This window comes from Crocodylus porosus, unplaced genomic scaffold (assembly GCF_001723895.1).
Source record: "Crocodylus porosus isolate Cpor-Errol unplaced genomic scaffold, CroPor_comp1, whole genome shotgun sequence".
NCBI classification, from domain to species: Eukaryota; Metazoa; Chordata; order Crocodylia; family Crocodylidae; genus Crocodylus; species Crocodylus porosus.
In genome coordinates, this window is record NW_017728947.1 from 99,534,493 (window position 1) to 99,550,871 (window position 16,379).

Consider the following 16,379-nt stretch of genomic DNA (forward strand, 5'->3'; position numbering starts at 1 on the left):
AGTATTGTTGTAAGTGGATTCATTTGCGTTGTGGAAATATTCCTTGAGATGGAGGCATTGGAAAAATTTCTTCTACTTTTCTACATTGTAGTAATTTATTAAGGTTTTTTTCTGGACAGAAATAAAGGCCTTTACAGGTGACAGATTTTTCAGCCCTCAATATTTGAGGGTTGACTGGTTCCTTCAGTTTCATCAGATATGAGGCTGCAATGTTGTATGGTATTGGTTGTTTCTCTGGTGATTGTGTAGTGGCTGGGGAAGTTGTTTCTGCAGTAATTGGTTCCATTGCTTCTTTTTATGTTGCCTGGATGTTGTAAAAAATCTTTGGTAGTCTTTTTGTATAAGTTGGATAATGTTTGGGAAGCTATGTGGATTTATCTCTTTTAAGTTGTTGTAGCATGCATTGATTTCCTTCTTGAGTTGATCTCTTTTAGAGTAGGTTAGGTGAAGGAGGTATTTTATAAGTTTTTATTAAGTTCTGCTGCATAGTTGTGAAGCATATTTAGTGTTGTGTGTAGTAGTCAGAGAACTGTAGATGTTCAGTCCTCTGGGAATGATGTTGTGTTTCTTGCATAGGCTTAGAAAATATACGTTGCTGTTGAGTTTGTCTTCTTTCTTCTTCGTGTCGTGAAGTTTCCGTTTCAAATGGCAAAATAACCCTAATAGGCTGAATAGATTTTGGCCTTTTGCTGTAGTCCATTGGGAGCAAGAACTTCTTCCTTCTGTTTGCTGTGGCGAGGGGATCGTGGCTTCTCCCGAGATTCTGGAACTCCAGTGAACCTTCCCTGCTTGATCTACAAGCCATGGGGGGAAAAAGAGTGCTCACATGTAGAAATATAGCAAAATATAGTGGGTTCTGAAAAAAAAATATTGTTTCAGGTCTCAGATTCCAGTCTGAACGATGGGAGTTTCCACCTAGCTTGCACAGCTCTTCCTGGCTGACAGCTGGATTCACTGCAGTTTACTTAATTGCCTTCGTGTGGCCCTCACTCACATGCCTACTGAGAACTAGTTTCCCTGCGGCCCGTTCAGTTGTCTCTGTGTCAGCTTTGCCCACATGGTGGTTGGGGGTCTGTCCGCTGCTCTCTGTTCATTGTCTGTCTGTGGCTCTTACCCACACACTGACTAGGAGTCTTTAGTTTTTCAGGCCTGCTCAGCTATTCCAGCATAGACCTCGCAGTGAGAGCTGAGGTCTGGTAGTACACACAACTGCCTTGATGTTGTCCTGGGAACCGAGTCTCCGTGAGCTGCTGCCCAATCCACCATTTCTGGGCCACTGTCCTTTAAAACCTCTTCACAGAGCCAAAGGGTGTGTGTGGGGGGGTTAGTTCTGCACACACAAACCTCAGAGTCTACAGGTAAAAATGTATAGGCATTTAGTTATAAATATTTATGAATCCTATGAAATCTTGGCTAGAAAGGGAACCTTCAATATGCTACTGGCTGAAAAGTTCCTGAAGCCTCCTAAAACCAGTTTCAAAACAAAGATCTGGCATGACTTCAGGTGCCATGGGGCCTGGGAAAACTGGGAAGGCTGATACAAAGCAGACTGACAACTCAGACCTGAATTAATGAGAACACTGCTAAACACAGCCTCACATTTGCTCCTGCTATTAGGCAAGAGTGGAGGAATTTATAGCTATGTGCCTCACCTGAAGAAGATTATGCCTCAAGGCCATGTACAACATAAAAAAAACACTTGTTCCTGTTTTGAGTCACTATCGCTTGTAACAAAAGCTGAAAATGCTTTCTTTTCTGCTTTTTTTCAAATTTTAAAAGTATCTAACAGAAGTCTTGTTTTGCCTTCAAAAGTCTCCTCTGAAGACCAAGAAAAGTGGAGTGGAAGGTTTCTCAGCATTTGCTGAAAGAGAGATTGAGTTGAACTGCAAAGATTTCTGTCTTCCAACTGTTGGTTACGAATCGGAGTTGGATCGCTATTAACTGAAAACAGACTGCTGTAAACATTCTGTATTAAAAAGCATTCCTCTTGAAATTCATCAGTTTTTACTTGCACTGTCATAATACTATTAGTTTGCTGGTGAAGAAAACACAAACAAGGGAGATGAGACTGGAATTTCTAATGCGCAGTGAGGATGCAGCAGCCAACTGATTTCGGGGCTTTCTTTGTGCAGTGAAGAAGAACATATGAAATGCACATTATCCTTCTGCAGCTCACCCTTAACTCCCCCTTCTCCTCCCCCCCGACTTCCCCATGTTTTGCCACTTCTTATCTTGCACCAAGGAGAGAAAGGGGAATGAACATGTATAGGGCTCTGGGCTTATCTTTCCTGTGTCCACACACAACCTCCACTGACCCTCATGTTAGACTACAACGGCCTTGTCCTTCCTGCTGCGCATTACACAAGGGTCTTGAAGACAAGGCTTAAAATAAAGTCATCAGTCCCTGACAGGGAACAAGAGCAACTGGGTGAGACTGCAGTTGCTCATCACAAACCCAACCCCTTAAAACCAGATGAACGGAACAGGTCTCCTCTGTGGATGCAACCTTTCTAACCATCTTAGTAGGTAGTGGTTTGAACCACTCAGGAGCCTGATGAACTGGAGGCTGAACTTTGTGACTAAATCCTAGCTGTATAAGCTAGATATGTAGATACTGGCTGGCCTTGCAGGTTCCACAGAACATTCATTTAAAAATGTTTAGACTCAGTCGTGCCCCAAACCTGAGAAGGTCCATTTTGACAATGCTCACCATTAATGACAGTGTATTAAAAGGTCTTTGCAATTCATGAAGCCATTTAACCTACTTAGTTAAAAAGCCCCATTTTGTACCAAAATACATTAAATGTGATCTTTTCTTCTTCAGGTCGCTGAACTGATGTTGTTTTGATTTGTATCAAGCATCACTGTATTAGCCTCTGGGAATCAAAGAGAGACTATTCTTTTTATTGAGTTCAAAGAACCTTCTCTATACAAGAAATATGTGCTAGAAAGGTAATGCTGCTCAATGAATTTAGACACCCAAGTACAATGCAGTATTACAGGTTCATAGACATGTAAGCTTTTCAGCAAAACTAACAGTAAATCCAAAATATGGTCTAATTACCTCCTTGGACATCTGTGGAGCTTTGCCAGTTTATGGCAGCCAAGAATGTGCCACTCATCTCTTTCACAAAATAATGTAAAATTTGTTAGTAAAAAATTGGTTTAAGCAAAAGAAAAAGAAGTTTCTCAGAATGACACACACTTTAAAACAGTGGCTCCCAACCTCGGGTTGTGACCCAAATCAGGGTCACGGGGGGTCCACCCTTCGCTCTGCCCCTCCTGCCTGCAGGGCTCTCCTGGGACACAGTCTGTGCAGCTCTTGCCACCGCTGCCCCCTGCAATCCTGGCCCGGCCTGGGCTCTGCTGGCGTCACCGGGCACAAGTGAGTTGGCAGCAGGGGTCACAACCCAGCTTTATGGTTGCAGCAAAGAAAAGTTGGGAGCCACTGCTTTAAAAGAAAATATAAAGTCTGCAAAATTCCACTGACATTTGATTTCCACAGGGATGTGCCAGCCACCAGGGTGGCCACCATCTAGAATCAGTCAAACCTGATGATGCCCCCCAGTGAAAAAAATGCCTAAATCCTCTGCCATGAAAAACCAGGATTTGCAACTTCTCTCCCACTCTTCCTCATACCTCCTTCAGATGTCTCCTGAAGTGGCTCCTGGTGCTTTTGTAGGAAAAAAACTTTTCTTGAATCCAAATGGTTCTGGCACACCACAACTAGGATGTGAGCCTGTTTGTCTGGAATTAGTCCCAACACAAAGGTCTTTCTCTTATCAAGGATAGGTATAGATGCATGCAGTGGTCACATTTATTAGCCGGCAATTATTTGTGCTGTATGTAGGGCTCCTATTAGTACAGAAGACTTTGCACTATGTCTACCCTTTATGTGGTCACTTACAGACCTGAAGAGCGGGTATAAATTGCTACTACTCTGATTTGGGTACAGATTTTCACATTGATTTTACACAGGTGCAAATAATCACAGGACTTCAGCTCAGGGTCTGCTTCAGACATTAAAGAGACAGCCCAACACAAACAATGTAGTCCCTCCAGACTTCGTTGCACAATATCAGATGAAGGAAGCAAGAAGATTAAATGCTGCTCTTCACTTGCAAAGCTAATAAGAGCTATTGTCTGCTTCACAGATAAGCAAACCACAGCTCAGTGGGGGCAGTTAAGACCCAACCAAGCCTCAAATATTTCTGAGCAAAGTAAAAAAATTCCAGCACTGCTACTACTGAAGGGTTTGAAATTCATGAACCAAAAGTCTCAAACACTCATGAGATAAGAACAATAATTGCAGGCTTTTCGGACCTGCTGTTTGATTTTTGGATGCTCCCTTTCTACCGCCTGCCTGCAGCTAGCAGTTGCAGCATCACCACACTCCTGAGTTTATAGAGAAGGGGATTTTGGATCCCAGCCCACAAGAGTCTTGGAAGACCCAACTAGGATCAAATGACAAAAGGCTGTAGAAGATGCTGCTAGGGTGCAAGGCTCCCTAAGCCCAAATATTTTAATGAATCCCTGGCATGAGACATCACAAGTAGGTATGCAGCCCTATACCCTCCATATTAACTGTGTTCCCCTTTCCTTCAGTTTTGTCTCATTCTGCAGCTCCGGGAGTACTTTGCTCTACTTCCCCCAAGTACAGGGTGTTGTTTGTTTTACAAGGGCCTCACCCTGCCCCGAACAGGGCTTTTCACAGCAGCCCCAGGGTTGAAGAGAGATAGAAGGGAGGAAGGAGGAGCATGAAGGAAGAGAGAAGGGAGTACAGACTCCTGGAATCTGTCGTCTCCTTTTGCTCCCTCCTCTTTTGTGAAAATAAAAATGCTTTTGAGGTGCTTCCTTATTTCCCCACTAGCTGAAAAAACTTCTTCTTTGTTCCTAAGGGAAGGAGAGAGAAATGATTAATGCCCATCTCCAGGAGCTGGGCAAGAGAGAAAGGCATCCAATCAGAGAGTTTCTTCAGAGCAGGGCTGAAAATCCCATAAGGACTCTATCTTTTTTCACTAAGGAGACTATGGCTCGAGCAGAGACTCAAATGGTGCCATACTTTATTTAGCGGAGACAGCTAACTCATGTGGGTCTGTCTCCAAAGCTTTCTTGATCTGTTCACAAGGAAGCTGTATGTATAGAACTACTTGGTTTACCCTAATCCCAAAATCCTAAATGGGCCATTGCAATCACTAATCTCGTAAAAGTTATACAGAATTAGGAAGAAGATGCCCCTGCCTTCTCACGGATACCCCCTCCCCCTGCTGGGATTATAGCTACCTGTATAACAAGCAAGGGGCTATCCACCAAACCACCCAGCTTTCTCAAGTACTCTTGCTAACTCAGACAAAGCAGCACTGAGAAAGTGTTAACTTTGGAAGATGAATTATAAATTATTGAGGACAAGGAGGGATAGGTGGGTCATGGAGGAGTTGTCATGTAGTCTGAATCCAAGTCAAGACTTTGGTGGAATAGGGGAGATGTCTTTCACATGTGGTTGTTTTTGCTATGCAGCACAGGTGCTGGGAAAATAGTGGTCTCTGGGTTGACCACAATTAACTAGCTCCCTTTACACTACATATTTCTGCTAGAAAGCATATGCCGCAGGGCAACATTTATTCAATATTCACATCAATTAAAAATCACCCTATGGAGATATTAGTCATGAGTACTTTTTCGTGTGGAGGTTCAAGCTGCTTGTGTTACATCTTCCCATCCAGAAGCTCTGTGCATGAGTGTGTGTGTGTGTGTGCACATGTGCGCGTGCGAGTGTGTGGGGGTAATTAGCTGTGTCTGCTTAGCAGAACCAGTCATGCCCTCCTTTACCTGCAACCACTTTACATACAAGTGTTTTAAAGATTGCTCCTCTTATTTCTTTTCCCCTTGAATGAGCGTAATGCTTTCTTGACAGGCAAACTTGGTTATGAAGTCCCCAGCCGTGCTGCTCCATTGCCACACTGTGAAATACCTTGTCAGCTAATCAAATCCCTCCATTCATGGCACCTAGTTCACATCTCAGGGGCCTGAAATATCACTACTCTCACTTGAAGGCAGTGGGGCTGTGAACACATCTGTGTTACACACACAGTCTACTCCCTGGGCTGTGAAATGGAATAATCACTAAACTGAGAAAGTCAAGCTCGCTTTTGTTTGCCACCCACATTATCACTTTGAATCACCATCTGGGTGGCGCATCATGCTTTTCAGTGTTCTCATGACAAACGGACCCCAGGAACTTACACAACACTAAATACGGAGGACTCAGAGAGGCAGGAGGAGGAGCCATTACTCATCTGAACCATATTGTGAATTTTCTTTTTGCATTACTCTGGGGCTCTCACAAAAGAAGCCAGGTACTCTCCTTTTTATAAACCCACAGTTTCTCCCCAAGGAGACTAAACCCACACAATCTGCGAGTTGTTAGGCATGCCACCACTCCCACATGCAAGGGCTGGAGATATGGGGCAATATCCCCCGGTTCTGTCCGCCTGTTTACTAACGATGCAGCAGGATCGAATGCTTTTTTGATCTGCAAGCGTTCCAATTTTGTGCAATTATTTACCACTGTTCCCGTGCTATGTGGTGAGTAAACGCAGTGCCTTGAAACACATCCGCCTCGCTAGACAGTGGCATCTTGCTGACGTGCCTCTGGTACAGAGCTAGAGTGCTCCAGGATTTGAAACAGGCAGGCTGCAAATGGAGCCTGACAGGCTCACATTTACACATCTCATTTGGAAACCCTTGAGCAACTCTCACAAAACGGCTGTTGCCTCAGTCTTTCTTTGGGACACAGATAAAGAAACAGGGAAGAGCGCGAGTTCATGCAGTCAGTGCTTTTGCCTTTTGATAGCCAGTTTCTCCGGCACACACAGGAAAGATAAAGCGAGCTATATGGGGGAGAGTTATGCGCTGAAGAATATTTCTGAGTCACTGATCAGTGAAGGAAATAGAGGGCCAAAGAGCTCTTTATTCTCTTTAAAGACAAAACTGGATCAATGAATTTAGTGAGGCTCCCTTGGGCAAAGCAGTTACCTGAAGCACAATACAGTTTTTATCATGCTCCTGGGGATTGGCTATTGACATTTATAAATCCTGCTTTTGAAGAAGTTATTGCTCAGCCATTTTAAATGGCTTGGTTTGCTATGGAAGTCTCTGCACCCTGATGTTCCTCATATTTTAAAATAATTAATGAAGAAAGACAAGAGCCTGCACTTGGGAACGGAGCTGCCTGGGCCTGTGAATGAGAGCTGCAGAGTCTCCTCTCCTCCTGGTCTCCTTCAGCAGATCTCCCATCCCTGGCTCAGTCCCATTCCACCCTTGTCCCAGGGTCTCTGTTCTTCCCATCCCCTCGCAGCCTGGGGGATTACCTCTGCCGCAAGGCGGGAAGCAAAGGGTGGCTGACAGAGTTAGACTGCATAGGCTTTTGCTAGAACAGATATGTCCTGCCGCTCCCTCATGCTGGTATAGAAGGTTGCCTACCCACATCACTGCCACCAGAAACCACAGGAAACAGATCTGGGTGTGTGGATCACACTGCGCCTTAACTCACTGGTGAAGACAAGAGCTTAGAAAGTGTCATAGAAGTGACTGCAGTGAAGCACACTGATACTAGTTATCTTTAAACTAGCCTTGGCATCCTGTGAGAGCTGTGTACTTAGATAACTCTAAGTTGGGTATCAGTAGCAATCTTGAGTATCTCTGTATTATATTACAGTCACTTCTCTGACTGTCGTATAGACATACCTACATTTAGACTGCAAATTTATTGCATCTTCCAACACACAGTACTGCTCAATGCATGAGCTCCCTGTCTCTTCCGTAACCAGAAGCAACATAGCCACACGCATATGGGTATTCAGCAGTGTCGATTAACTCAGACTACGTGCTGCGGAGAAACAACCCCACTGCTTCCAATTGGAAAGCAGGTACAAAAAGTCGCTAATATGGACCAGCAGGGTATCATAGATTTCATAGATTTCATGGACATTAGGGCTGGAAGGGACCTCGGAAGATCATCAAATCCACCTCCCTACCCCAGAGCCAGGAAGTCAGCTGGGGTCAAAGGATCCCAGCAAGATAAATATCCAAATGTTTCTTAAAGGAGTCCAGAGTAGGTGCTTGCACCACCTCTGCAGGCAGTCTATTCCAGGCATTGGGAGCTTGGACAGTAAAGAAATTTTTCCTTATGTCCAGCCTGAAAAGGTCTTGCAGGAATTTGTGACAATTTGAGCTTGTCATGCCTTGGGACACTCTGGTGAGCAAGTGTTCCCCAAGATCCTGATGCACACCTTTTATATACTTGTAGGCAGCCACCAAGTCCCCACTAAGCCTGCGCTTTTCCAGGCTGAAGAGTCTCTTGGCTCTCAGCCTCTCATCATAGGGCCTGTTCTCCTGCCCTCTGATCATACACGTGGCTCTCCTCTGGACTCTCTCAAGCTTTCCCACATCCTTTTTAAATTGTGGAGCCCAGAATTGGCTGCAGTACTCCAGCTGCGGCCTCACCAAGGCTGAGTACAGCAGGAGGATGACATCCTGGGATTTATGTGAGAAGCATCTATGGATGCATGCCAGAATTTTGCTCACTTTACCAGCTGTGACATCACACTGGTGGCTCATGTTCATCTTATGGTCAGTCATGACCCCCAAGTCCCTTTCAGCCATGGTGCTAGCAAGCATAGCACTGCCGAGCCTATAAGCGTGCTCTGGGTTTTTTTCCCCAGGGTGGAGTACTTTGCATTTTTCAGTGTTGAACGCCACCAGGTTTTTGTCCGCCCTTTTTCTGAGCCTGTCTAGGTTGGCCTGGATCACCTGCCTATCCTCAGGTTTGGACACTTACTCCAAAGTTTGGTGTTATCGGCAAACTTGGCCAGTCCGCTTCTGACACTAATGTCTACATCATTAATAAAGATGTTAAAGAGTATAGGTCCAAGCACAGAGCCTTGGGGGACCCCACTGGTCATGGTGCACCACGATGATTTACTTCCATTTATTACCACTCTCTGGGTCCAACCTTGGAGCCAATTCACCAGCCAGTGGACTGTGATGTAGCTGAGGCGCCAGTTGGCCAATTGTTCCATGAGGAGATCATGGGATACCAGTTTGAAAGCTTTTTTAATGTCAAGATATATGACATCAATCTCCTCTCCCTTGTCCAGGTGATATGTCACCTAGTCATAGAAGGAAATGAGGTTGGTCAGGAAAGACCTACCTGCAACAAATGTGTGCTGGCTGTCCCTCAGGATGTTGCCTTCAGCCAGTTTGTCAGGAATAGTCTCTTTGATCATTTTTTCCAAGATTTTCCCTGGGATAGAGGTCAGGCTGATGGGCGTGTAGTTCCCCAGATCTACTTTCCTCCCTTTTTTGAAGATAGGTACCATAGGCCTTCTTTCAGTCTTTGGGCACGTTGCCTGAGCTCCACAAGTTCTCAAAGATCCATGCCAGTGGCTGATCTATGATGCTTGCCAGCTCCTTAAGTACCCTGGGGTGTAAACTGTCCAGGCCAGCTAACTTGAAGGTGTCCAGCCTCTCAAGGTGTTCCTTCACATGGTCCACGTTGATGTAGGGTAGTGATTCTCCCTCCCCCTAGCCATCCAGTGCCATACTGAGCAGGGCTGTCCCTTGGAGCTGGTGAAAAACCAACACAAAATACCCATTAAGCTAGTTAAAAGGTTGGCTTTCTCCTGGGCATTGGTTGTCAATTGTCCCATTTGGTTTAGCAGGGGTCCAATGTTACCCTTGCTTCTCTTCCAGCTCCCCACATATCTAAAAAAGGACTTTTAATTGTTATTGATATGTGTAGCCAGTTGGAGTTCAGTCGCAGCCTTGGCTTTCCTGGTTCACTCCCTACAGGTCTGGACCAGTGTAGAATACTCCTCCTTTGAGGTGGATCCAGTCTGCCATCCTTTGTAGGCCTTTCTTTTTAGTTGCAGGAGGTTCACTAGTTCCCTGCAGAGCCAAGGGGGCTGCTGTGCCTGTTTGCTACCTTTCTTCCAAGATGGGATAGACATTGCTTGAGCTTTCAGGATCACTCCCTTGAGTAGCAGACACTCATCCTGAACTCCCCTCCCCTTTGGGTTGTGGTCCCTTAGGGCCTCACCAACAAGCCTCCTGAGCTTGTCAAAGTCATCTTTCCTGAAGTCGAGGACTTCAGCATTGCTGACTGACTTGCCAGCTTTATGGCGGATGGCGAAGGTGATCAGCTCATGGTCACTGTCACCCAGCTTCCCTTTGATCATTAGGTTGCTGACTAGATTATCGCCCTTTGCCAGTACCAGGTCGAGCAGTGCTTTGCCTATTGTCGGACCATAGACTTCTTGAGTCAGGTAGAGCTCGTTCACGCATGTGAGGAAGCTTTGTGACCGTTTGGGTTTGGCTGAGTGCTCTTCCCATGAGATGTCCAGGTAGTTGAAGTCTCCCATAACAACCATGCACCAGGAGTGTGCAGCTTCAGCCAGTTCCTTGTCAAATTCCTGGTTGAGCTCTTGATCCTGGGCAGGAGGTCTGTAGTAGACTCCTACCATGTGTCTCCTGTGCCATTTTTACTTTGGATTTTAACCCAGAGGGTCTCCAGTCATCCACCCTGGATGCCAATGTCAGCTTGTAGGGACGTGTAGCTTTCCTTGACATAAAGAGCTACACCCCTACCTATGTTTTGTCTACATGATCTCTCCTGTACAAGGTATAGCTGTCTATACCTGTGGCTCAGTTATAGATGGAGTCCCACCAGGTCTACATTATCCCTATGAGATCGTAGTCATTCATGTTTAGCAGGAGGACCAGTTCCTCCTGTTTATTTCCCAAGCTCCTAGCATTGGTGTACAGGTAGGTAAGTGTCCCATTGGAGGCCGTGGTCTTCCCTACACATCATTCTGGGGATGATGTAGGAGTGGGTTCCCTTGAGTGCTTTAGCCTACTGAATTTGCAAAAGTTGCCCAGTGGGCTTGCTGTGGAGGTAGTCCCCCCATCCCCCATTGGGCTAGGTTTAAAGCCCGGTTGAGCGGGTCAGCCAGTCTGGCTGAGAAGAGCTTCCTCTCCAGTGCAGTGAGGTGGAGGCCATCTCTTCCCAGCAGACCACTGCCTCTCTCCCCAAAGAGCGGACTGTGATCATGGAAGCCGATCAGTCTGGCTTCTAGTGGTATACTCTGTTTCTGAAATTTGGGGGAACAAGATGCATTGATATAAATCACATATATACTTGCATAGTACCTTCTACCCTAAGGTTTGTATTGGCTCAATTATACTGGTAAACATAGGTGAATCTAGGATTTTGAAAAGGTGTGCATATGGTGTGGCACATCACCTATAACACAACACACCTTTTTCTTCATTTAAGGGGAAATGAGAAGGTTTACTGAAACACTGCGGAGTAGTACTGTATTATTCAGTTTATGATCAAAGCAAAAACAAATATATGTGCACTAAGTTAGTGTAATATATTAAGTTTTAAAAAAATATAATAAACCAGGTAAAAAAAAGTAAAAAAGAGTCAAAACATACTATCATTAGTGCTATATTCATTATAGGTAAATGTATGTCACTTATTCAGATTCATAAAACAAAATCTAGCCTTCTTGAATGTCTTGACAGTGCCTCCAATACTGCACTGTCAGTTGTTTCTGAGTAAATATTACCAGACCTGAGTTAAAGTTTTTAGCTAGAGCTAAAAACAGTCTGCAGGGCTGTGAAATAGGAGAAAGACTTAACCAGGAATGGCCAACATGCAGCAAAACTGCAGAAGAAAGAATAGATTGAATAGTGGAACATCAAAACCATTGAAGCAGATAGGGGATCATTAACACCCGTGAAGTGGAGAGAGATTAGGAGAAATCAGGGAGATGATAATGAGCCGTGAAGTCACTTGATTCTCTCAGTAACGCCTGAATAGAAATGCCACTGCATTTAGTTTGAAAGTTTGCATAGGGCAGGAATCAAAGGTTGGTGCAACTGTATCACAGCACCCCTGCTGCACCTGTCTTTGTTGGTAAGATATCGCTGCCCTAAACCACAGGATTACAGTGGGTCCAACCAGTGTGTAGACTAGGCCAAAAGCAAGAGACAGTAACAAGAAAAGAGAAGGAAAGGATCCCTCCGTGCAGCCAGCACCTCTGCAGCACTCTGAAAAGCAGAATTTTCTCTGGGAATTGGACAGTGTCCTTCCACTTGCCTTCCCAAGCTGTGCTGCCATGGGCTGTGAGGATGGGACACTCACTACCTGCTCTCCTTACCTTGGACCAACCTTATCAATCCTCAAACACTACACGTCACTGGGGCCATCAGAAAAATGGAAGGAGAAGAAAAAGTCTCTTTTGGGTTAAAAGCCCAGACACTTGAGTTTCTAACTGCCCCCTCCCCCTCACACACCTGCTCACTCATTTAGCTGATTAGTGTTTGCTGTCCTGCTGAAGGAATCAAGAGGTAGCAATACACGAGATACAACTGTGTGGGTAATCCTTCACCCCAGACAACTTCAAAATAAAGCAGCAGGTTGAGATTTTTGCTTATCTTGAAAATGGCAAACAGTTGTTTATAGGGCAGTCACTTCCAATTCGGGTTTTATTTAATAAACAGAAGGAAGTCAGCACTGCTATCACATGCAGGTGAATGCCCTCATGACCATTCAGGCAGCACCGGGGGGTCTGTCCACCCCAGCCCTGGCACTTCCACACTAGGAGCAGAGCCAGCCTCCCCAACTCCTATGCCCCATGAGCATGCCTGGGACAGGGAGTAGCTGAGGCACTTCATTCTATACGATACGAGTGCCGAGGGTCTGCAACAGACTCCCCCCAGAGGTAGTACAGTCACCTACCCTGGAAATCTTTAAAAAATGTCTTGATGTGCATCTTGCTGGGGCCATCTGACCCCAGGAGTCTTTCCTGTCCAAGTGCAGGGGGGCCGGACCTGATCAGCTTGTGAGGTCCCTTCCAGCCCCTACCATCTACAAAACTATGAATCTATGTTCTCCTCATCTCTGGCTGCTGCATAGTCTCTGGGGAACCACTGCCTGCTGGTACAGACTGCTCTTGTCTAGGCTGGGGCAAAGAACTGGAGCTCTACCACGTTGTAGCTTGTCACATTCCCCTCTCCTGAGTTGCCCTCTGTGGCTGCTTAGAGCACATGGCCTTTTTTTGCTCACGCTCCCAGAGGTGGAGGTGAAGTCAGCTGAACTCGTACTTTGCTTTCCACACAGCGCAGGAGCACAGAAGCCAACAGAGCAAAGCTTTTCCAATAATGGATCAGGCAGCCAGCGGAGCTCCTGAGCCACTGGCCCAAGGAAAGCGCCAGGGTTGCTCAAAACAGTCTTGCTGCACATCACAGCCACTGCTGAGACTCCAGTGTAGGAAAAACAGTGGGAGGCAGCGGGAGAGGGGAAACCTCCTTCCTCTTTCCTGTAGCAATTTGAAGGTGACATGGAAGTGAGGCGCACGGGAGGGAGGAAGGCACAGTAGACATATCCAGTCTGTGGATGGTTTCTTATTCCACAATTTTGTGTTCACGTTGTTTTTTTAACTGTTGTTGTTTAAGAGCAGCTACTCTGAGGGCAGCGGTGGAGTGTCCATGGAGGTTAAAGTGTTCTGCTATTGGCTTGTATGCCTTTCTGGAACTGACGTCAGGTTGGCGTCCATTCATTTTTTTAACATAAGGATTGCCCTGTCCATCCAATGTATACAGCAGAGGGGCCAGTGATGATGTGGTCTGTTGATAAGGAGGCAGAGCTGGCATCTGGCTCTGTTGCAAGGCCTGGTGGCTGGGGGAGAAGAGGTGTTAGGCAGTCAGTTGCTGGAGAGATGTTGTTTGAGGTTGGGGGGTTGCCTGTAAGCTGAGACAGGCTTGTGCCCCAGGGCTGCCTTCAGTTGATTATTTTTCAGGACGGTGGGGTTGCAGGTCATTTATGAAGTGGCCAAGGTGTTTCAATTGGGGGCTGTAGATGACATCCAGAGACATCCTGTTGTTCTTGTCAGGGGCTGGCACTGTAGCAGGTGAGAACGGGCTCTGAGGGCACTGACAGACTCATGCAGGACCCTGCTGTAACTCATGGTGCTTTGTAGCTGGGTAAGTCAGAGTAGTCCCTGTTCAAGTGCTATTTAAAAAAAGAGTGGTGGCCCCAGAATCAGCATCTAACTCGGACAAATCAGTCTTATCCAGGAATCCACTGGCTGAGGCCATCCTCATCAAGAAATATCGAAATGCATGGTTTGGCAGGAGCTGGCTGATGTACTCTCTAGTGGTCAAGTTGCTCAGAAGAATTCCTGAGCCATGTCAGGCCCCCACAGACATTATTACACTTCCTCGGGGAGGTGTAGGCACTCAGCACATCTTGGGATCCAGCTTGTATATTTAAGGAGCTGAGAAACACTAACAGAGAAACAAACGGCCACAAGAAAGCATCTTCCTAGGGGCTGTTGACAATATTACTCTAGATCAGGAACCAAATTCTGTGTGTTAGTTACTTAGCAGATGAAGTTGCCATGCCAACTCATATGCTACCTTTCATATTATTATTATTATTACAAGAGTAGGCAGCATTCCCTTGAGATTGTACAAAAGGGGAGGGAAAATGTCAAAGTGCCAATAACACAATGACATTTCTAGGCAGAGACCCCCCATAGATTTGGTTTTCAATGTTGCTCCTCTCCCCACCCCCTCACTTACATTCCAGTGGTTCTCACTCACTAACAGGGGCAAATCAAATTACTTTTTAGTAATAATTTAGTGGACAAGGAATACTGCCATGCCTCCCTCACATTTAAATATCGGTAACCCTTGTTTTTCTGCCTCAGTTTCCCACAATTCTCCAAGAAATAATGCACGATACCTAGGCCACAGTATGTAGTCTCTCCTCCCAACCACCTCTATCTGTTCTCTCAGCCCTCTCTTTTCTTCACCCTCAGTTGTTTCTGCCCTAGCTTTCCTTCCATCTTTCTGTGGCCTCTTTTCTTCTACTGTTTTCTTTCCTCCCAAACATTTCCTTTCTTTTCTCTCTAAACAGTTCTGCCATTACTGTTCTCCTTCACCTCTGACCTCCCCTCCTCGGCTTCAGGAAGTCCAAAGCAGAGAGGAACGCGTTGGCTGCAGAGCAACATTGGTAAGTAGCTAGTTTTCCATGCCAATAATTATTTCAGATAGAAAGAGCTGCAGCGTATACGCGAGAGATCCTTTGTCTGCCAGAGCAGAAGCACGGCTGTACCTAACCTTGCTGGCTTCTGTGGGCAGGACTGAGCATCAGCCTAAATTTAGAACATGTTGCTTTTCCTTCAGGACTGAAAAATACCGATCAAGGAAGGTTGAGTGTTGTGCTAGAACCAGCCATCATGCTGCATCGTGGGGGGGGACGGGATGGGTGAGGACGATGAATCCTTTTCTCACTTACCGTGGGATAAATCTGGAGCAGCTGCATTGATGTGAATGGAACTGCTCTGGATTCACACCAGCATGAGACTGGAACCTGGCCCACATTCCTGAAAGAAGATGTACTCTTGATGCTTATTTCTAAATTAGCAGATCACCCATGAGAGCTATTGCCAATTTCTTGACAGCATTTTGGGTCCTGACCAACCCTAAACACAGTGCTCACTTATTCATGTACCAAGATGTGAATGGAAGGGGGAAGATTACAAAGAGTCACGCAGAACAGCCAGACGGCGGACAGACACAAGCTGGTCCTTCCTGAGGTATGGGTCGCTCTGGCTTCATCAGTGTATGATTCATCAATCATACTAGTCAAGCTCTCAAGTTCTCCCCACCTTTGCTCACAATACATATTCAAAACCCTTTAGATTTTTTAATATTTATTTAGGATCAAATTCTCATACCATTGCTGGCTCCTGGGCTGGCCCAGGGGAACCCATGGTGACAGAGCGAGAGAAAGGAGTCCTGGTTACCCAACCCACAGCACAGTAGATGGGCAGCTGTGCAGCCCCCATTGCAGCCAGTGCTTCTGCTACATTTACTCTCCTGCCTGAGACATCCAAAGAGCCTGCTGGCTCCCAGCCCTGTTCCTCCCTGCCCCACGCTCAAGCCCTGCTTTGCTAGGAAATGGAGGCAGCATGCAAAGAGTTGGGCTCCATGGTATGGGGTACTGCATGGCCCCAGTCACCACAATGTCCTAAAACCTTGCCTATGGAGGCAAGCTTTGTGCCCTCTGGGAACAAGGTAAATACTCCTCACCTCATGGGAGTAAGCTTTTTGTTGAGGCTTCTGGTTTCACGTGGCTAAGGAGAATGTGGAAAAAGAGGTGATTTCAGTGAAATGCAGTCACTCCTGGCAACACCTCCTGGCATCACTCCCTGAGTCCTTGGCACAGCTCTCAGCTGGAAAACTGCAGAAGTGCCTTGTGCCCATACATTCAACTGCTAATTGTGACAATATTGCTGTTTATT